This window comes from Cavia porcellus, unplaced genomic scaffold (assembly GCF_034190915.1).
Source record: "Cavia porcellus strain 051 isolate PalLab524CR breed Dunkin Hartley unplaced genomic scaffold, mCavPor4.1 scaffold_6, whole genome shotgun sequence".
In the NCBI taxonomy this organism is placed as follows: domain Eukaryota; kingdom Metazoa; phylum Chordata; class Mammalia; order Rodentia; family Caviidae; genus Cavia; species Cavia porcellus.
Window position 1 is genome coordinate 50,184,609 of NW_026947489.1, and position 22,740 is coordinate 50,207,348.

At 39.3% G+C, this 22,740-nt stretch overlaps 1 long non-coding RNA gene across 2 annotated transcripts in view; it reads right to left on the minus strand.

The window, feature by feature from the left end:
- Positions 1 to 11,475: 11,475 nt before the first annotated feature.
- Positions 11,476 to 22,740, minus strand: part of LOC134476441 (uncharacterized) — a 32,314-nt gene continuing 21,049 nt past the window's right edge. The window contains exon 3 of one of the 2 annotated variants that reach the window (XR_010048092.1): positions 11,476 to 11,992. This is a non-coding gene — a long non-coding RNA (uncharacterized LOC134476441). Of the gene's footprint in view, positions 11,993 to 17,978; positions 20,410 to 22,740 lie in introns of those variants that run through there. The other variant, XR_010048091.1, reaches the window with a different exon arrangement.

Genomic DNA, 22,740 nt, shown 5'->3' on the forward strand with positions numbered 1-22,740 from the left:
ACAGCAAAGCATAGCATGCCTAGCACAAGGACAGAGCCTTGATAGATCTATAGGTGACAATGCCTCATCACTTCTCAATTCCTTACTTAAGTGTCATCTGTTACACCTTTATATTTTATCTGTGTCTTTTTTTCACATCTCCATATTTTATTTCAAGATTTGGATTTAAGATTTGTGCTACTTTGCATGTTTAGGTTAGGGGTCTTAGAAAAAGCATGGAATTCAGAAAACTGGTAGATGAATCCTGGGGATGAGTGATCTTCCAGGAACAGGACACACAAGGCCATGTCTGGGGCAGAAGTGAAAAGAAAAGTGGGGCTCAGTGGGGACAGGGTGACACATGTGGAACAGCCCCTCCAGTAGATCCCCTTCCTTAATGAATAGAGACTAGGCCACCCAAGTGTAGAGTGCTAGGTGTACCCGATCAGGTGGAGACAATTACCTTAGTGGTGTACGCTTTTTTTTTTTTTTTTTTTGGTCTTTTTCATTTTTATCAATCGGTACCAAGGATCAAACTCACAACTGCCTGCTTGCAAGGCAGGCACTTATGCGGCTAAGCTAAATCCCCAGCCCCCGGTGGTGTATGCTTTCAATGGGATTTGAGTCATTGTGGTAGAACACTGCACTCAGGAAGGGGAGGAATTGTGATTAGAGACAAGAAAGCATAGCATGATGAGAAGTGCAGCGATTATCTTAGTTGACACAGAGTACTAAGGGTGAGAAGCAGAATCTGAAATCAGAGAAGAGCTGGAAATAGGAAACATGAAAGAACCTCTTTCTGAGAGCCTGTTGTCCCCTCTGGATGGTGGGGTAGATTCCCTCACATGTATCATCTCATTTAATCGACACACTGACCATGTGCTGATCCCAACCCGAAGCATAGCACTATCTCTACAAGGCTGAAAACTATAGTTCATACATCAGGTGATGGTAAGCAATGAAACCGTGATATGTTTTTTTCCAAAGATGGAGATTCTGGAAGCTTTTCTAAGTAGTGACCAGGATGATGCTCTGCTAGGATTTGGTTGATGGTATCACAGTGACCCTAGAAGTAGCTATTCCCAAGTAGGTGGACAGGACACACAGAAATACATTGAGAATGCATTAATTCCTTAATTCCTTGATGTGTTAATTTCTTAAGGCTACTGAAACAAAGTACACAATAGAAACTGACTCCTTTGCTATTCTAGAGGCTAAAAATTTAAATCTGAGATATCAGCAAGGTCATGCTCTCTTACACTTCCAGGAATGATTCTTCTTGCTTCTTCCTATTCTGAGGGCTCCTGGCTTCTTTGGCTATGTCAGCATCACTCTAGCCTCTGCCTCGGTCTTCACACAGGATTTCCCCCTCTGACTCTGCATTTAAATTTCCATTTTCTTTCTCATCAAAACAAGAATCACCTTTGTGTTCATTGTGTTCAGTGCTTTATTGAAATTATACCATCCAAATGAAAAAGGAAAGGCCAGCACAACAGTAAGAGGCCAAAGAAAGACAACACAAAATGAATTCAGAAACAAACTAGACACTATTGTCCAGATTGTAATGTTGTACTGTGCACTGAATGTGTTAAGATTTACCCTATACAAATTATGGGATAAATTTTATGAAATTGCCTTTATATTAAAATTAACCAAAAATGTGGGAAGAAATACAAATGGTTGGATTTATGTCTTATCCAATGTCCAGACCCATTTCATGAGAAATCTGAATGGACTGTATCTGCAAAGACCTGCTTATAAATAAGGTCACGTTCTGAGGTTCTTGCTGGGGATAAATTCTCAGTGGACACTGTGATGTTTAGTGCTCAGGAACTGGAAATGAGCTATTCCACAGAGGCAGCTTGCATGGACCTGGAAAAGACAAATCTCATGGCAGAGTTGGCTTGGAGAGCTCATTGCATTCTGATTCCTCCCATAAGTCATAACTCTCTAGATGTCCCAATTTAGTACAGCTTTTATAGGCTGACTTGTTTGTCTTCTTGCTTGTTTTCTTTTTCATAATGGTTAAAATGCATAATAACAAAGGAGATAAGCTTTGTGCCCTACAGAAGCACTTACCAAGTGTTGCCTCCTACTTTAGACCTGAAGAGGTTGCAGGCATGTTCTGGTTACTGTTCCTGAGGGCAGAATGGAGTGATAAGTGGATGAAGGGACAGGCAGATTATTGGGAGAGAATGAGCTGCTGTGTGGGAATGCCAAAATCAGACCAGGACCGTGATGTTGGAGGACAGAGATTTCAATGAGCAGATCTTATAATGGCTGTAGGGCCAAATAAGGGTGGAGGTAGGGAGAAGGTAACCCATCATGGAAGAGGATGAGGTCTACAGGTTTGGTGTCTGCCATCTTGCAGATACAAGAAGTCAAGGCATTAGCAGGTGGGAGAATGTGGGAGGAGTTCTTGGTTAGAAACCTAGAGTTTGTATCAGGGCAACCACAAAGAATGGAGGATTCTCCTCAGGGAGATAAACATCACCCTCCCTTGCAAGGGGCTTCACAGAAATGGAGAATTATAAACAACTCCATCTGATCCACACCCACTATCCTATGTAACCAAGGGAGTTTCTTCACAGCAAGTCTTAAAAATCACTTCCTTGTATCTTTTAAACACCACAACTCCCATTCAATTCCTAGGCCCTGAGAATTTGTTCTCTTCTATCTCTGTCTCTTCCTCTAGAATCCAGGTGAACCCCAGGTGCCCTCTCTGTTCTTCTTTAAGACACATTGAGCAAAGATAGGTCAGGAACAGAACAATCATATACTTTATTGTACAAATTGTTACACTATTGAAAGTGAAAACGCTGCTAACAAGACGGCTTGCTGGAATGAGTATTAGACTGTCATAGCAAAGCCAAGATTCTGGACCTCTAGGAAAAAAGCTCTGAGGGAGCCCCTGGGTACAGTTATTCATGCAGTGGAGAGGCTAGAAAGCTTCTTCTCTGACCTGGGTCTCTCCACTTGTCCTAACATGGAGGCTGATCTGGGACCCATGTCACCAGATAAATATGTGGGAAGAATATAGGACAAAGACAGCAGAAACCTCACAGAGGACAACAGTGCAGTGGCAATGCATGCTTAAGGACTGAAGAGATCTACAAGAAATTCTGTCTCTAGAAGAATACCCAGGATCCACATGTTCTCACCATCCCAGAGGGCACAGCTCAGTTCCCCTTAGGTAGCAACCCAGGAGAGAAACCAATTTGTGAACTTGATGGATTTATTTGGCAACTAGGAGGGGGAAAGGAACATCTGAATTGTCAGGTAATGATGGAAACTTCTTGGACAAAGAAGAGGTAGCAGTCACTGTCACTTGTCTGGGGGAAGAACTTTCCTTGCAGCAAGAAATTCCATGGAGATCTTCCTGTTGCACTGGGCATTGCTAAGGCTAGAGAAGTTAGGGAGCGGTTTGTTCCTGGGGCTGTTGAGACTTTAAGGAGACAGAGGCTTTGTTTTTATCTTAATAAAGTGATTGGGGACTGAGGTGGGAGGGAAGAAAGGAAAAGGGATTTAGACCTACAGAAGGTGAGGTGAGGGCAAAGGATCCTACCTAGTGTTCATCTTTCCATTTCCTTCCCCGAGCTGCTTCCCTTTTTTAAATTCATTCTTCACTATATGATACACAACCCCAAATGTCCTATGTAGTAGAAGTTGCATGAGGTCACTCTAGTTAGGGATGAATGTGGAGGGGAAGAATAAGTCCTCTCTTGATACCTGCATACCTAGGTGCACATTCATTTAGAGAACTGGGAGATGCTGATGGGTACCCAGTGGGTGGACAATCCTCATGGGACAATTCTTGACTTTACCAATAAAATATGGTTGCTAAATCTATATTCTCCTCCCAAACTGGCCTCTTGAACTTCAATCACCAGATCACTGTTACCATGTCTATGGGAATTAACTTGCAGCATATAAGAAAACTCATATTGTTGAATATATAAACCTGGCCAATAATTTTAATTGCAGTTAATTCTGCTGTTTCTTGTAAACTGTAATTTCCAGAACAGTCATTTATGGGCTTTGAGTTCCCATGACCTGATATTTTATTTACTTCAGTTGGGGCCCAAACACAGAACATTTCTTAGCCCAATTAGATATTCTCACCTCCTATCTGGAAGGTTTTTGATTTTTGCTCTATGTGTTTGTGGATCTTAAGTTCCTGGGCTCCTTGATGCCTCTAATCTTTCTGCTGCTCCTTAAGATTTACCATGATGACATTTTACCTTCCCTCAAACATCTCCAGCAGAAAAGCTGTGTTCTACTCACCACACTTCTCTTTGAAGTTCCAAATATGTGTGTTTCTCTTTTATTCCTATCTATAGTCTTTACCTTCCTTGCACCTGGGTCCCTGAGAAGGGTCCTGGGTGAGGTAAGATCCCAATAATGATTAAATGGCTTCTGTAGGTTAGCAAAAAAGGATCTGAAAGTAGAACCACACTGTGACTATTTCCAGAGAAATTTCATCCATTTATTCTGCAATTGATGGCAGCTGTCATCTGTGAGTGTGAGGGATGGTCTTGATGGGAGGATATGTACAGAGTTTCCTAGAGGTCTAGCCCCCTACCACATCTTTATTAGAATCCTTGCTCATATAAATTAGTGTTTTGAAATAGTACCCACGTTGAGGTTGTCTCAGCAGTTACAATTTTGCTTTCTGCAACTTTACTCTACAGTGGTGCTGGATCTTCACTGGATCTTGCAGTCACAGATACTCTGAGAGGTAATAAAACATAAAAAGAATCTTGAATCTGAACACCCTCCCTAACTGTGCTCCAGACAGAAAACTCTCCATCCCTCTGAGTAGAACAGCTAATCACTGGGTGGCTCTATGGGGAATTTGACCCTAGGTACCATAACGTCAGACATATCCATAAACCTCCTCCCTCATCAGTCATAGTTACTCCTGCAAAACCCTCCATAAGACATCTTGGGTGCTCAGCTTCAGTCAAGAGTTCAGAAATCTGTGAGAGATAGAAAAGTTAGAACTTGTAAGAGCTAGGTTGCAAATAATATTGACTTTCAAGGCAAACAGACCCAGATTTAAGTTTTTTTTAAAAAAAAACTCTACCACTTTCCAGCTATGTGACCAAAAGCAAATGACCAGACAAGACTCATCCTTCATTTCTATAAAATGGGCTCAACCACATCCTATTATTTAGACCATATAACATGTAGCACTTTCAACATAATATTTATAAAAGTTAGCTATTATTATAATTATTAGGACTATAATATTTTTCAGCTAACTACTTCTGATTTTCTCAATTTTATTCTGATGGTCCAATTTTGAGTAATTGCTATTCCCCACAACCCAATCACACTCTTCTGCAAATATTTAAATTGGCCTTCATTCTTCTATTTTTTCTAAAAGGATAGTGTTCACAAACGGCTCTACACCTCATGGCTTCTGACCTACACAGTATAAAGAGGGAGCTTTAGCATCTTATTCTCAGTATCTGCTGTCTTGATTTCATTCAGGCCAATTTTCAACTGTTTTGTATCACATCCCCCCATTGACTCATAACGCTCCCTCTTGGCCGAAACTCTGGATGAGTTCTGCATCAACTGCCTTCCTGTGTGCATACAGTTGATTTTGTCTTTGAAGTGGGGGGAAGAAGCAGAGAGTATTTTTTTAACATTTTATTTCTTCAGCTCAGCTCTCCAATCTGTCTAGCTTTGAAGGCTACTAATTCTGTAGTTTATTACATTTAACCCTCTATCCTCACCCCATCTCACAAATGATGACTTTGCCTTGTGTATTCTCATACAAGTGAGTCATGAAACTCATAGCAAGATCACAGTTTGATGTGTATTCCACATTCCCTAAGCTGTGTTGGAAGTTCGCACACTGTAAAACACAGAACTAGCTGCTGGTTCTCCTCTGTCCCCAGCTTTATCTCCTGATAACTCAAACTGTATCGTCCTCAGTGAGTGAGGATGTTGTCAGGTGACCTGAAAGGACCTTCAAACTGTACTCTGGATTTGGTGGTTTGAGTCTCCAAGTCTCAAAGCACAAGCAAAGCTGGCAACTCAGAGAATCTGAGTTTTCCTGGATCCAAATCATTGTCATCTGTGACACAGCCAGGAGAACATGTGGTAGTGTAAAGGGGCAGTGCTGAGCCCAGAACCCCGCAGTTAACAAGAAGCATTCTGACAACTGTTTTCTGCACTTCTCTGGGAAAGGAGTCTAGGGCCATGAATGAAGGAAAATAAGAGTGTCAGAAAGGAAAGGGGCTTCTCATCAAAGGTCAGGAAGTGAAGAGAAGCTGGTTGAGGTCTCTCAGAGTGCTGCAGACAACTGGGGAAAGGATAGGATGTTTCTGGCCGGAGCTGTTAGCAAGGCTGTTTATCTCTGAGTAACATCAGCCCCCAGTAACAACAGCCACCTGCCTCGATTCCACCTCAGGGTGTCACAACAGGATGTGGTTTGACATTTGGCAGGTCCCACAAGTGGGGTGCATGCGAAAATCCCTCCCCCGTCCCACATTCTGAGCACCAGGAACCGCACTGGCCACATCCTGCCCTCCGCCTTTCCTACCCTGCCCTTTCTGTCTTGGCCTCTGCCAGCACTGTTAAAGCAGAGGGGCAGGGAGGGGGGGTGTAGAGAAAGTCAGGCCTCTCAGCTACATATGCAGCTTGAGACCCCCCCACCCCATTTTTCAGTCTCTCACACCTGTGCAAGGTCACCCCCCCAAGAGGTCACTGGAGCCCTGAGGAGAGAATGGAGAATGAAAGACAGCTGGGCTAACTGCTCTGACCCAGTTGGGGTTCCACTGGTCCCACATCACTCAGGCCTCCCTCTCCTCACCTATCCCCCAACTCTGTCCTGCCCCCCTGCTCATGTATCCCCCATTTCCTGCTGCTCATGTAATGAGAGGTGCCTGTGAGTCACAGGAAAGGGAACCACAAATAACCAGCAGACTGCAAAATGCACCATCCCTGGGTGTTTAAGCTGTTGACTGTGTTCCAAAAGGTTTTTCTTAGTTTCACTCTCTAATGGCTAAGGACTGTTGTAATGTTTTTAAAATCTCATGTAGTGAGGAGGAAGAACACAATGCAAGAGAGAACGTAAAAACTAGAGTCAGAAACTCCCAACAATGGGCATGGGAAATCATGAGCAGGCCAAGCCTGCTTTGCTCAATCTCAACTCAGAGCATGTGATCCTGGACCATAACGGAAAGTGGACTAAAGCATATTAGTGTCAGCAGCTTCCCAACTCTGGACCTTCTTCATTTCCACCAAGCTGTGTGGAGGCTCCGTGGGGTCCATGGCTAGTGATCTGAAGGGTGTTTCCCTGGCTCCTGGAAACATACTGTGGACCTACCATGTACATGAGTCTAGGGATTGGGATTGGGAACAGTAAACCTGGCACACCTACAGACTGAGAGTCAGGATCATGGTCCTGGAATTACTGCTAGAAAAGCAGCAGCTTCATCTGACCAATGGAGAAAGTGAGACTAATGAATTTTTAACAAGAGGTGGGACTTGTGATCAGAAGCTGCCATATTGAGCTGGGTTACTTTTTCCTCTGCAATTACGATGATAGGATTAAGTCCTAATGCAACAGGTTCAGAAATGGGAAGAGGATCCTAATGCATGCATAGGGGCAGATTAAATGGAGCGTATTACCATGTTTCCTGACTTTGGATGGCTTTAAATTTTCACCCTACCTATTGATCTACTTCCAAATCACCATGTGCCATGACTAGACCTCATTTACTCACTGATTTTTTTTTCAAAACTTACAACACTCATTGAAATCTCCACTCTCCTGCTTAGAATGACATTTTCTATCCCCTGTGATGTTTTCTAGAACATTCTGAATATTTCACAGGATAGGAAAATCTGTTTTAAGCCACTTTTTTACTCTTCTTGACTGGTAATGATTGCCTGGTACATTTCTCTGTTATGGATTCATAAAGTTCCAACCAAAAAGACCAGTGATTAACACCAGAGATTCACAAACTAGGGTACAAATCCCATGGGTTTGCCACCCAAGCATACTTGGTATTTCAAAACAGCATTTTAAAAGTTAGATACTGTGCTGTTTAATTTAAATGTGTAAAACTAAATCTTCCTTGGCACAAGTTACAATCAAAACAGCTTGCAGACCAAGGAAAAGAAAATAGTTCTGTTGAAAATTAGACATAGTAATAGGACTTTATAAACATGATTTCATTTAATATGTGTAACAATCCACTAAAACAAGTATTGCAGAAACTCACTAAGAAAAATAGGAACGAAATGAAATCTAGAGAGATTGAACCAAAGCATCCCAAAGTTGTAGCAACTACAAATTTAGACTCCAAAGCACAAGTGCTTTGACCAGCACTGGCTTGGGTATACTTGCTTCTTTGTAAGCCTTAAGGTAGCTCACTGGCTAGCATGTAAGAACAGCTTAATTCATCTTGATTCTTCAAATGCAGGAGAAATCCTTGGCTATTATCAGCTATACTATTGGTGGTTCTGTGTTTCAGATGTTTCTCTGTAGAGGAATTGACACTGAAAATAAAGGCATCAGAATTAGCCCACAAACTTCTTGTGCCCTCTTGTGGAGGGAAGGGACATTAGAAAAGAAAACCTCTTTAAGAATAAGGACTTGGCAGGGCTGGGAACCTAAAGAAGCTGAGTTGTCATGGTAACTACAGCATCCATTCTCAGCCATCCACATCAGCCTTTTGCTCTCCTTGATTTCCATCCAACTCGTTCGTCTTCCCCAGGCCTTTTCTACTACACATACGGACTTCTTCATCCTCAGTCACAGTTCTTTGAGCACCTTGTGTCTGCTCTTTTGCTACAAGAAATGGAGATGGTAGAACTGGATTTTTTTCCTAAAATTTCTCAAATGCAAAGAGCAGTCAAAATCCCTAAGTGTCTTTCCTTAGCTCAAAGCTTCAGGTCTGACTCTTCACAAAAGTTCTAGAAATACCAATGACAGGAAATACCAATGACAGGAGAGTCTCCTGGTGATGAAATGAACCATTCAAATAACCTAGATTGGCATCCTCCTACTTATTCACTAGTACAACTTATGTCACATCTGGCTGTAGGTATAGTTTTTCTTTTCTCAGCCACATCTGTACATATGCACATGTAGTGTAGATAAGCAGGAATCTGGGACAATAACAGGATATTAGGCAATAATAACAAACTTCAAGAAATTGCATATGGTATCCTAGGACCAGTTATCCACACTTAGGAAATTTGAGTACATGTAGGCAATTTGCAGGTTCTATATACATAAATTATTTTTATGAAGCACTTACTAAAGTTCTTTGGAAAATTGTGACTTGACTTTCAGTGACTTTGGTTTTCACCTTGGCTGGCAGCTAGAAGCCCAATCACAACCATCGTCTACCCAGTTCCTGAGGGAGTGCCCCTAGGAAGAGTGGTTAGGACTCAGGGAAGGTGGGGTTTTTGCACAGATGTCTGCCTTTTCTGGTTCATTGTGAGACTCCAGGCACAGAGGTACAAGCCAGAGTCACTGAGGAGCAGTTTCTTAGAGTTCAGGATGAACTGGCCGTCCTGAGGTCTGGAGGCTAAGAAGTTCTGGGACCCCTCAGAGGTTACATCACCCAAACTGATGGAGTAGAAGAGCAGCTGGAGGGGCCCTCTTGCCACCTGCCGGTACCAGTATAGAGTGGGACTTGATGTCCCCTCCACAGTGCATTCCAGAGAGAGGGGGCTGCCCACAGGCTGCACTTTGGTGGCTGGCCACTGATGAATTATCTGAGCTCTGGCACCTGCGAAAAGGGTAAAGTGCTACTGAGAGAGGAAAAATCCACACCCAGCTTGCCTCCCACCCTAACAGAATGTGGTTCAAGCCCTATTATGGTTCAAGCACATGGAATCAGTCATGGAGAGCAAATTTGGGAAAGCCAAGTTCACAAAATGTCTGAAGGAGAATGAAAAATCAGAATCTTTCCCAGGAGACAGAAATAACCCAGACTCAGCACACTGGCCCCTGGGACAAAAGCCCCCACTAAAGGCAGTTGGAGAAATAGAGGCAAGAGAAGCTACATAGCAGCTAAGGTTCTGGGTCAGAGGGAGGGTATAAGGGGAGGATTCTGAAGGCAGGCTTGCTAGAGCTGGAACACTCACCTAAGGAAGTGCCCAGAAGAAAGCAGAGAGGGAACAGCATAGTTTCAGACAGCCTTAGCTCCAGCTAGTCTCCTCTTCTGGAGGCTAGACCACAAATTCAACCTGCTCCGCCCTCTTGAAGATCTGCTGGCAGAGCAGAGGGATCACATTCCCCTGAGATGGGGAGGAACCGAGGCTGGTTTAAGTATGTGGTGAATCATTCCTGCACTTTTTATCATATTGCAATCTTGCTGATGTCCTGTTGCTCAAGCACATTGAATGACTCATTATTTAACTGTAAACATGAGACAAATTTTTGATGTCTCCTCTCTCCAGGAGCTGTCTCCATGACCATCAGACAAGCAGGATGATGAAAAGGGATACTAGCCCGTCTGAAATCAGAAAGTAGAGCTGGTATGTCACCTGCTGCTATGCTGGAAAGGAGATCAAAACAAATCAGGGCTCAAGAGATTTAGGTCTTCAGGGTGTTCAAAGCAGAAAAATGGAGTTCTGAGAAAAGGCAGTTGCTAAGACAGGATCATCCCCACCCTTTTCATCCTTGGTAGAAAAAATTCAAGCCCTAGACATGTAGAATTAACTACTGAACTAATCAAAGGTGGCCTTTGTGCTCCATTTGCCCCCAATGTCACACCAGATCTAAGTCTTCCTGCAAAACCAGCATGAGGCACAGAGAACACCACAGAGCTTTGAAATCAAATGGATCTCGGTTCACATCGCAGCTCTGCTTTATGCTCTCAGGAACCCTTCACAAATGCTGCTCCTTATTTTTCTCATCTACAAAAGAAGGAGGTTTAAACTTAAAAATGGTTGAAAGTTGTGTATTTCCTGGTACAGTGCAGGCACTCCTACAAGGGCTTACTTAAGCCTGAGTCTACAGCAAAAACAGGAAGGTTTACAAAAAGATGGCGCGGTGGGTGGGAGCTGAAAAGACCACAGAGACACAGGAAGCAAACTTAGGAGGAGATTATCTAAGCAGCTGGTGTAGTCTCATTTGGCTGAAATGAGATGCAGAAGGATGCTTGGAGAACAGCCCCCGTGTTCCTCAGAGCTTTCTTCTCCTTCTCCCTCTGTCTCTGCCTCCTCTGTTCTCTGAGAGATTCATTTTCAAAACAGTTCTTTAATTTGGGTTGCACGTGATAGAGTGATTTAAAGGGAGAACTTGAAAAAGAAAGCTGAAAAAAGTGGTTAAACAGAGAATGAGCCTGAAGCAGATCAGGCATTTGTAAGGCTTTTCCAATTCATCGATGTTCAATAAAGTAATGTATTTGTTTGATACTAATGCCGTAGTCATTCAGTTAACATCAAATTAATATTGATGTTCTTTCCTCTGACAGTTTCAGCTATAGCAATTTGTTTGTTTGCAGTCAAATGCACCGTATTTGTGGTTTTTTATCTTTTCTAAGTATAATCCTCAAACATTTATTTAAATGAGAAATCAAATGGTAAACAAAATGTGCATTCAGTCACTATTTAGCACACGTGATGAAAAGTGGCTATAGCCAACTAAAGAAGCCAGTGTTTCATGATCGTTCAGTCTCAATTTGCATAACTCTGCGAATCGCTATGTATGTCAGGGTTACAGGGGAGGAGTGCAAGGTGACTATTCACACACAACCCATTTCTCCCCGTTTTTCCATTTCTAACTTATTCCTCTTCACTTCCAGAATTGTAATGGGTTCCAACCTGAGTGGGGATGAGGGGTAACACGAGGATGGACAGAAGGTGGCAGTAGATACATGGAAGAGAGAATTTTTCTTTCTATCTGTTCCAATACTCATGTTTGCGTGTGGCTGGCAGACATTCAGGGCAGCGCAGCCCAGGAGACCTGCTGTAGCTCGCCAGATGCGTTGGTTCAGGGTCATTATTAAGTGCAGAGCTCAATGTAATCTTGGTCCTTCGGGATGGCACAACAGATTGAAGAGAGAAAGACGTATCAGTCAGACCACAGTAACCACCTGGCTCCCTACTTCCTGATCATTATCACAACTGTAGCCTGAAGCTTTTTCCATATGGCAGATGTCCTAGAAAAAAATATCTCATTCTCCGGTCCCATCTGCAGGACCGCTTACTCATCCGGTTATTCAAGCCACTCATCTCCTTCTGAAACGTGGGTGTGATCCCTGCTCTTGGCTGCAGAACTCCAGGGAGGTGGAGTTAAGCCTCATGTCTTACCCAGAAGAGGACAGATCCACCAGACCAGCCAGATCTGTCTTGACCCGTGCCCTGCTCTTCCTCATCCTTGTCCTGAGCCCTTGGGAGCTTCTTTTCAAATTTTTTTGTTACCATTTTGTGATGCTTCTCCAACACTACTATGAATTCTTTCTTTTCCCAGTTTTTATTATTATATATTTGCACCACATAATGGTTATATTCCTTGTGTGGAGACGGTGCATGTACATAAGACATATCAATTCTACTTTCATACCTTCTCTGTCCCTTCATCTCTTGATCATCTTCTCATTTGAAAAAATCTATCTCCCTACTTCCTATTATCTATCTTTTAATTTGCTCTTTATTTTTACTCTATTTCTTATATAAAATAAACTATGTTTACTGTTTCTTATATAAAATAAACTATGTGCTATTTAAGCTTGTGTGCCTGATTTTTTTCACTTAGCATTGTAGTCTCAGGGTGCATCCATTTCCCTACAAATAATTCAAATTTATCTTTCTTTATGGCAGAGTAGTACTCCACTGTGTATAAATACCATCTTTTCTTTATTCATTCATCAGGAAATGAACATGTAGGCTGCTTTCAAGGCTTAGCTATTATGTATGACCCATGCTGATATAAATGTGAGTATACATAGATCACTGCATTATGATTAATTAAATTGCTATAAGTAGGACAAAATTTTATGTATGAATAGAATGATAATGAGTTAACATTTTTCTTTCATTTCCTTTAATTATTTATTTTTGAGACAAGATATCATTGTGTAGTCCAGGCTGGCCTTGAGCTCACAATAATCTCCCTGCCTCAGCTTCCCAAGTGAGGCACCACACCTGGTTCTTTAATTCCAAAACTGATTATGTCATCTAATATATTTGGAAGATACTTGCAAAGGTCTCTTTATTCCTCTACAGAACAGTTAATAATTACTAGAGCTGATAGGAAAGAAGAAAAGTCAGCCAAAGAGATGCTTCTGAATTTCTACGCTACTTTTGGAGATACCCCCAAATAGCATACGTTGGAATTTGAATCATTACTGTAATAGTTAAGAGGTGGAATATTTAAGAGATGATTAAGGCCCTGAGAGCTATGAACTTGCAAATGAATTAATGAGCCCAAAGCAATGGCATGAGCTTATAATCTCTGTACTCTTTGAGGCTGAGGCAGGAGAATGACAAATCCAAACCCAACCTGGGCAGTTTAGCAACTTAGTGGGACCCTGTCTTTAAAAAAAATCTTTAGAATATGAAGAGCCCTTTAATAATATATGTTATCATCAGATTGCTTAATGCCAAGGCTAAATATTAAAACTTAAAAATATCCAGAGGATATTTTTGACAAAGACAAACAAGATTTTATGCTTTGGCTTTACAAAGTCTGCCCAAAGCCTCAGGTATTCAGGGGAATGGCTCTGGAAAGGTCATTTGATTATGGGTCGTTACAGCTGACATACAGTTAAGATCTGAGCACTAGTTGGAGGTGGATCACTGCATGCATGACTGGGAAAGCTGTGCATCCCATTCCCATTTGGCCTCTCTCCCCGTCTTCCCCTTTCCCCTCTCCTCATACTGTTCCCTCCTCCCTTTTCCGTCCTCCCTCCTTTCTCCCTCCTCTCCCCCTCTCTGCTTCTTGACCCACTGCCAAGACTGAGTATGTCCTCCTGCAGCTGCACCATGCCTCTCTGCCATCCCTCTGGAGTGAACCCAAATGGACCTTTTCTCCTAAGGGTGTCAGGCATTGTGTCCCAGCAATGACAAAGTGACTAAGACAGGGAACTTTTTTTTTAAAATCAGAAACTGTTTGGACAAGAGACAATTTTAAAGTAAGGCAAAAAACAGCCTACAACTGTGAATCTTATATCCAATGAAAAATATTTCAAAACCCTCTACACAATAAATTTTATTTTTACAACTGTATCCTGTATGCTGTAATATGCAAAAATTAAAATGATATACTTCATCAACAGGAAACATTTGGGTACATTAGAAGAAATATTAAGTGATGTCTTTCAGGCAAAATAAAAACAATTCCAGATGGAGTTGATAGACAAGCTCTGGGGGGAGGTTTAAAAAAGTTTGGATTTATAGCTCTGACAAATTTAATGAATACAAATATTGAAACATTGCCAAATGCAAACCACTAACAGTTTAACAGCTAGGTTATAAAATTGCTTAATATTTAACAATGGTATATCATAAACTAATCCAAATTAATATTGCTGATGAAATGTGCAAGGTCATGAGTTTGATCTGCAGTACAAAGGAAGAAGAGAGGGGGAGTAAAGAAAAAAAGAAAAGAAAGAATATTAACTGGTGAAAAATCAGTAGTAAATATGTGATAAACATCAAAACATTTCACATTATTTAAAAAATCTCTTAAAAGCAATCAATCTTTTAATTTCAGCCAAAATAAATGAAGGAGCAAAATATATAAATCAACAATTTTCAAAATATTGGATACGAGGGAACAAAGGACAGCATAAAATTCAAATGAGCTTTAAATTGCTGTAAGTATATACTTTGAATCAACTTCTCGACCATGACACACACAAGGGAAATGCAAGGAAAGATGGGTAAAATCCCTGAGTTGAGGAGGCATAGCTGAGCATCACGGAAGAACACAGGCAGGTAGAGGTCACAGGGAGAGAATGGGGAAGGGAGAACTGCACAGAGAGTATGCCCCGGGTCTTCAGGGTCACCCTCACCATCCATCAGAGACCTGCTCTGAGCACAGAGCCTATGTGACTGGGAAGATAACTGCACAAAAGCACTAAAGAGAATAGTTGTAATTGGATTTTACATGGGGCCAGGAAAACCTGAAAATTCACAAGACGTCAAGCAGTGATCTTGGAAATATTTTGATTTAGAGGTAGAGAATATTTATTCCTAGTAAGCTAGAGTAAATGCTGCTCTGCATTTTCCCACCTAGCAAATCTTTAAAGCTAGGCATAAAAGAATCAAACTGTTTCCAAGAAACTTCACTGCTCCAAAGCAAAACTTATGAATATGTACAGGAACTTATAAGCTCCAACACCAAAGTAAAACTCAGTGAGGAACAGGCAATGAAATGCAAAAAAAAAAAAAAAAAACCAGACAAATGATACTCATAATAAGGAGAAAAATAAATTTAATAAACTGACCCTGAACTATAACAGATCTTAGAATTCAAAGATGGTTATTACAACTGTATCCCATATCTTCAAGAAGAGAAAGATTGAAAGTGTTAAGTAGTGATCTAGAAATACAAAAAGATGCAACTTAAGGGAATACAAGTAAAAGTCACAATTTCTGAGAGAAAAAAAATGCACTGAAAAATGTGTTAGATTAGACAGTGAGGAATAAAATATTAACAACCTTGATGCTATTTAAACAAATCAAAATAGAATGGAGAGAGAAAAGTAATGTTAAAAACAGATAATTGCAAGTGACAGGACAGTTTCAAGTGGAATAATGTAATTATGGCTCCTCCACATAAAGAAAAAGAGGTAAAGATAGAAAAATAAGATCAGATAACATCATAGCCGAAATCTTTCTAATTAAAAAATTTCTAAATTCATTAATGCATGAAACCCAAGTGTATGCACATGAACACACTCAGATTCACATTTGCACACACCACCAGGGAGTATCATCATTGCCTTGCCCAAAGCCTGTTTAAAAAAGAAAATATGAAAAGCAATCCGAGAAGGAAGACATGTTTTGTACAGTGGAGCAAGATAAGCAAGGCAGGTTTTATTTTATGAAAATGATGTGAGAATACAACAGAACATCAAAATGCTGGGAAAAAAAGATGTTTCTTGAAAATAGTCATTTTAACAGGGTTGGGGGCTGGGGATTTAGCTCAGCGGCATAAGAGCCTGCCTTGCAAGCAGGCAGTCGTGAGTTCGATCCTTGGTACCGATAAAAAGGAAAAAGACCAAAAAAAAAAAAAAAAAAAACAGGATTGGGAAGCCCTCATTGTTATTTTGATCTGTATTTCTCTGATAATTAGGAATGTTCAGCAATGTTATGTAGCTTTTTAAAAAATAAGGCTGCAGCCATTTTTTTTCCATTTTTTCCATGACTTCTGTGGAAAAATTTCTACCCATTTAAAAAGATGATTAGTAGTGATGAACACTTTTTCATATACTTATAGGCCTTTTTATGTCTTTAGAAAAAATTTTTAAAAGTTTATTCTTTATGAAAATGTCCTTTACCATTATTTAGTTGGATGGGTTATTCATTTTTTTAGTATTTGCTTTTCCTGTTGCACCATACGAATTCCTCATACTCTTGGATTTTAATTCTCAACTGGATATATCACTTGCAAATATTTTTTCTTATTCCACGAGTTACCTTTTTATTGTGTTGATATTTTGTTGGTTGTACAGAAAATCTTCGGTTCGCATTCACTTCACTTTGTTAAATTTATTGCTATACTTCGTAGCCACTATATATAGAGTTGGTTTCTTTTTTTTATTTTATTTTATTTAAGAGGAAAAAGAGAAAAACACAAAACAAAACAAAGCGGTGTAAGGGTACATGTAATACAGAACTACAAAAAAAAAAAAAAACATAACAGTAAGAAATCACCTGTTAATAGATTACATATTATCATCTTGAAAACAGTTGCTCAAATCACAGTATCAGAGAATACAAAGTGGACATTCAAACAGGGAGACTGCAAACAGCTGTGTTCAATGATCCAAAAACATTAATATAGTCAGCTATTTAACACCCCTAAACACACTTGCTGTTATATCCATTAGAGCTCTTTTTTTTCCCCCTCTATTTTTTACAACAAAATTTACACATTTTGGATTTTATTACTCCTTAGTTCTTATTACTTTTGGGGGGGGGGAGAATACAGTCAAATATGGCAAAAGAAAGCTGTCAGTCAAAACCAAGGATAGACATAGCACATGGTGTGGAACAGAGTACAAGGTTATCAACAATGGTTATCAACGTTGTCTCTTGTTTCCTTAAAAAGAATTGTCTATCTCATTAGATATTATAAAGTTGGACAAAACAGTAGAGAACAAGACCAATAAAACTGAGGCATTGTAAACATTACAGGACTGCCAAAGGAGACAATAGTCAAACCAGAATGGGCATCTTAGTGAATCTTATTGCCTTCAAAGTAGTTGCCTATACCCTCAGACTTGATACTATCATACAGAATGGAACAGAGTCTAATCAGTCAAAACAAGATTGTGGGAGTATTACAGGACTTCAAAACAAGTTAATAGGAAATCAAAAAGAGTTACTATTATATTTCCTAATTTTTTAAATTTTTCCCCTTAATTAAAACAAACATAAGAAATAACTAAATAATTTTTTTAAAGAATAAGGGGGAGATTGAGGTAAAACAAGACATAACAATATAACAATAGAGGTCAAAGCATGACTGTTTCAGCAACCTAGTACTTCACCACCATATAACCCGACTTAATAGTAGTTACCATAGTGTCTGTCTTTTTCCTTGAAATATTTGGATAAAACTTCATATACTATACCTTCAAATATTTCCATATCAAGAAGCCCAGAATAAAGCCTTTCTAATTAATGAGTGAAAACTTTATAAGGCTTCAAGGCCACATAATGGGGAATCATGATTACCACATATTTTTATATATTTGAATCATTACTTACATTAGGGAAACTATTCGGTATTCACACATGCGAGATTGATTTATTTCACTTATGAGTATGGTCTCAAGCTGCGCCCATTTATTGATAAATATCTCAATGTGATCCTTCTTTATAGCTGAATAATACTCCATTGTATAGAAATACCACAACTTTTTTATCCATTCCTCAGTTGATGGACACTTGGGTTGTTTCCAAGATCTGGCGATTACATATTGTGCTGCTATAAACATAGGTGCACATATATCACTGTGGTATGATGCTTTCAGTTCTTCTGGGAATATGCCTAGAAGTGGAATAGCTGGAATAAATGGGATTTCCAATCCCAACTTTTTGAGAAATCTCCAGACAGATCTCCACAAAGGCTTTACCAGTCTACACTCCCACCAACAGTGCAGGAGAGTTCCTTTTTCCCCACAGCCTCTCCAGCATTTGTTGTTGGTTTTCTTGATCCTGGCCATTCTTTCAGGAGTGAGATGGTATCTCAGTGTGGTTTTAATTTGCATTTCTCTAATGACCAATAATGATGAGCATTTTTTCATGTATTTATTTGCCATTTGCATTTCTTCATCTGAGAATTGCATATTCATCTCAGATGCCCATTTTTGGATTGGATCTTTGAATTTTGGAGGTCTGAGTTTTTTTTTTAATTCTTTATATGTTTTAGACAAGAGTCCCTTGTCTGAGAGAGAGTTCACTAAAATCTTTTCCCAGTTTGTGGGTTTCTTAATCTTTTTTAGTAGGTTCTTGTTAGTGTTTAAAATGCCACTAATTTATTTGTATTGATTTTATGTTCAGTTGCTTTTCTGGATTCATTTAGTACTTTTAAGATTTAAGATTTTAAAACAAACATTATGTCATTTGCAAACGGAGACTATTTAACTTCTTTCTTTCTGATTTGGTTCCCACCTATTTATTTTTATGTCTAATTACTCTGGCTAGGACTTCTAGTCCTATGTTGAATGGAAGTGGTGAAAGTAGAATTCTTTGTCTTGGTTCTGAACTTGGAAGAAAAGCCTTGTGATTTTCATTGTTGTACGTAATGTTAGCTGTACACTTATGGTATATGGACTTTACTGTATTGAGGTACATTCTGTAGCTAATTTTTTGAGAATTCTCATGATAAAAAAAGAATTTTGTTGAATGCTTTCTGCATGAAATGAGTTAATCAGATATTTTTTATCCTTCATTTGTCAATGTGATATATCATGTTTGTCCATTTGAATATGTGGAGCCATCCTTGCATCCCTGGGATAAATTTCACTTGAACATGATTTCTTCTAATGTGCTGAGGCAGGGAGTTTTTGTTTTGTTCAAGATAGAGTCTTGATATGTTGTTCAGGCTGGCTTTGAACTCATTTTATAACCCAGGCTGGATTCAAACTTAGTGCAATCATTCGGCCTCAGAGTCTTGAGTGTTGGAAGTACAAGTGTGACCACCATGCTTGGCCTTTTAATTCAATGATAAGCCATTGGAGTCAGCTTGCTTGTTGTACTTTGTTTAGGATTTTTGTAGCTGTGTTCATCCCTCTAATTTTCTTTGTAGCATGCATTTCTGTCTTCATATCTGAAAATTTAGAAGTACTCAGCCCTTTTCACTTTCTTGTAAGAATTCAAGGACTGGTATTAATTCTTTAAAGTTTGTCAGAATTCACCAGAGAAGTCATCAGCTTTTCTCTCATTGGTGATTTTAGTATTACTGATTCAATCCCCTTCCTCATTATTAATCTGTTAAAATTTTCCATTATTTCAAGATAATTAAATGCATTTCTTTCAACTAACCTTTATTAAAGGTGCATTTGATAAATAATAAAAGTGTTTAAAATGTTCAGTGTAACAAGCTTGCACCTATTAAATGCTTTAAAAATCATAAAATGGATTAAGATACTAAGCTCACATATCACTTCCAACAGTTTCCTTGTGTCCTGTGATAAGCCCTTTTCTTTTATACTGCCCCCGACAAATAATGATGTATTTATTTATAATAGATTTCTTTGCATTTCATAGAATTTTTATATGATTGAATCATAAAATATGACTGCATTTTTGTTTCTCTTTTATTTATCAGAATTATTTTGGGGCTTTTGCCTTGTTATTAAAATACAAACAATCTTTTGATTGCTAAATAGTACTCTACTGTATGGACATATCATAGATTCCTCATCCATTCATTCACTAATACCTGACTGTTTCCAGTTTTAGTATATTTAATTTAATGTTTGAATAATAGAAAAACAGTGGAAAATTGGAACAGGACAGTATCTCACTGGGTGTAGCACTTTAATTAATTAATTAGTTACAGTTAGTTACAATCAATCCATGAGAAACAGGCTTTTTGCTCAAACTTTTCCAGAAAGACAAGTGAGTTTTTAGTGATACTGCATCACAGTGCTTCACAACTTCCTTCCTACACATGTCTTCTCTTTTCTATTCTGGATGGCAACTACCTTTTTAGTCCTTTCTTTTTCTCAGATACTCTAGTTCTTGTTATAACCTCAGACGATCCAGCTCCTGGAAAGTATATTCAGCAAAACAAAAGAGTTAAGAGCACATCAGCTCTACATGGAAAGCAGCTGAATGCCCAGCTTTTTTATCCAAGCTTAATTCTTACTGATATTTTCCTCCCACCCATGTTCCTTCACCAAAAATGGCTCATCAAGTAATTTGGGAAATAAAGCAAATTTCTCTCCAGGGAGAATTCTGTCATTTATAAAAGAAGATTTTCTCCTTCTCCTTACACACACACACACACACACACGCACACACACACACACACACACGCACACACACACACACACTGGGTAAAATCACATGAATTGGTTTAGCAAAGAAGAGGATAATAATCATCATTTAAAGTTCTAAACTTGAAGTTGAAGTACTATAATTTTATGGGAAACAGTAAGAGGCTAGGTTTCAATGAGTCATCACAACTAATGATACCTACTTGGGAATCATGTGTACATAGAGGTAAGAGTGAAATATTTACAGTTGATGAAATCCTCCAAATAACAAGTGAAAGAAAAGAACAAAATCCTAACATAGTAATTTCTAACCAGTCACACTCTTAGACAAAAGGAAAAGCAAAACCCTGAGAAAAGAATTTCATCCTAGAAACAAGAAGAGAAATGAGACACTCCCTTGAAAGTGAAGGTTAAAAAGAGATTCAACAGGTTTTAAATTGTTATTTCAACATCCATAAAATGAGACGTGGTAGCATCACCAGCTTCATTGGTGACAGGAATGGGTGAGGAGCACTGTGGACAAATTTAAGAGTGCATGGCACAAGGGAAGAGGTAAAAGAAATGCAGGCGTTTATGCCAAGATAACTGCAATTTGATTATAAATGAATACCACAGGGAGATATTTATGAAGACACAAAACAGAAGATACTGAAGAAAGATAAACTGAGAAACAAAAGAGCATGGGGAAATTAATTCTTGGACCCTATCAGGATATTTCTGAGAAATATGAGCAAAAGAAGAAAAAAGAGTGTGGGAGACAGAATTATAATAGTAAAAGCCACTTCACATGAGAAAATGTTTAATTTGGTGGTCAGTAAAAGCTGAATTAAAAGGATACCATGATTGGCAAAAATCAAAGATTCAATAACATGGAATGTTAGTAAGCATATGGGGAAATGGTTACATACACAGTAGGAAAATAAACCACAATAATCTTTCCGAAGGACAGTTTGGTGGTATTTATTAAGAATCTGCATTACATTTTACTTTACAATTCAAAGAAACAACTGCATAAAAATGCATACACCTGGAGAGAAGATGTATGCCATTGCATTGTTTATAAATGGCAAGGTATACGACTTGTGTAAATTCCTATCAGAAATAAATGGGAAAATCAATATCCATGATACACAATACTATAAAATAATTATAATAAACAAAATACAGAATGATGTGCTAAATTGGAAAAGTTACTAAGATTTATTATTTGGTTGTAAAGGCAAGTGGCCAAGTAATATGTACAAAGCAACACAATTTTTATCAAACTATAAACACATATACAAAGCAATCTGTACATATATGTGTGTGTGTGTATAAGATGTGTGTATACATGCATACATATTCACAAATATACTTTCATTAATTCACTACTTATTGAGTCCCTATTATATATTTCCAAGAATCTTATTTTAGTATGGAGTACAAAAATATATAAAGAAAAGGTGCTAGAAAATACACTCTGAGTTGGAACAGTAGTTATTTCTGGGGGAGATAGAAAGAAAGTGTCAAGAGAACCTTTGTTCAGTTTACAGTGTTTAGTTTTGAGTGATGTAAGAGCTAAGACCTGAGGAGGCACCCAGTAGAAACACCATGCTGCTAAGTGAAGTCCAGAGGAGGAAAACAGGGAAAAGAACACGAGTCAGTGATTGAATCATCTTTGGGTGTGAAAGTGGGTCAGCAGAGGATGCTAAGCCATAGATCTAAGGAGGGCTGCAGGCATAAAAGGCACAAGCTTCAAAGAATGGTGAGCAGAGAATGGCAATTAGAGGTGGCCACAAGCACCTTCAGTGTCACCAGCCACCGCCAACCCTGCTGTGGAGCTGGTTTTGGAGACTTCTCAGTGGAGGAGAGAAACAGGATGTTGGTATTGTAATAACAGAACCTTGTTTCAGGTAGAGCAAAGATAGGAACCTAGAGAAAGGTAGAAAGAAGTGAACAGTATAGGACAGGTCAACCACGGACTGGTAATGTGTGCTGGCGAGCATGCCATAGAGCATGCTCTATGACAGTGAGAGAGCAGGATAGCAGGGTGGGGCTGGCCGGGGACTTGGGTGTGGTCAATTGGGATAATGGGGACATTAAGGCAGGCAGCAGAAAGGAA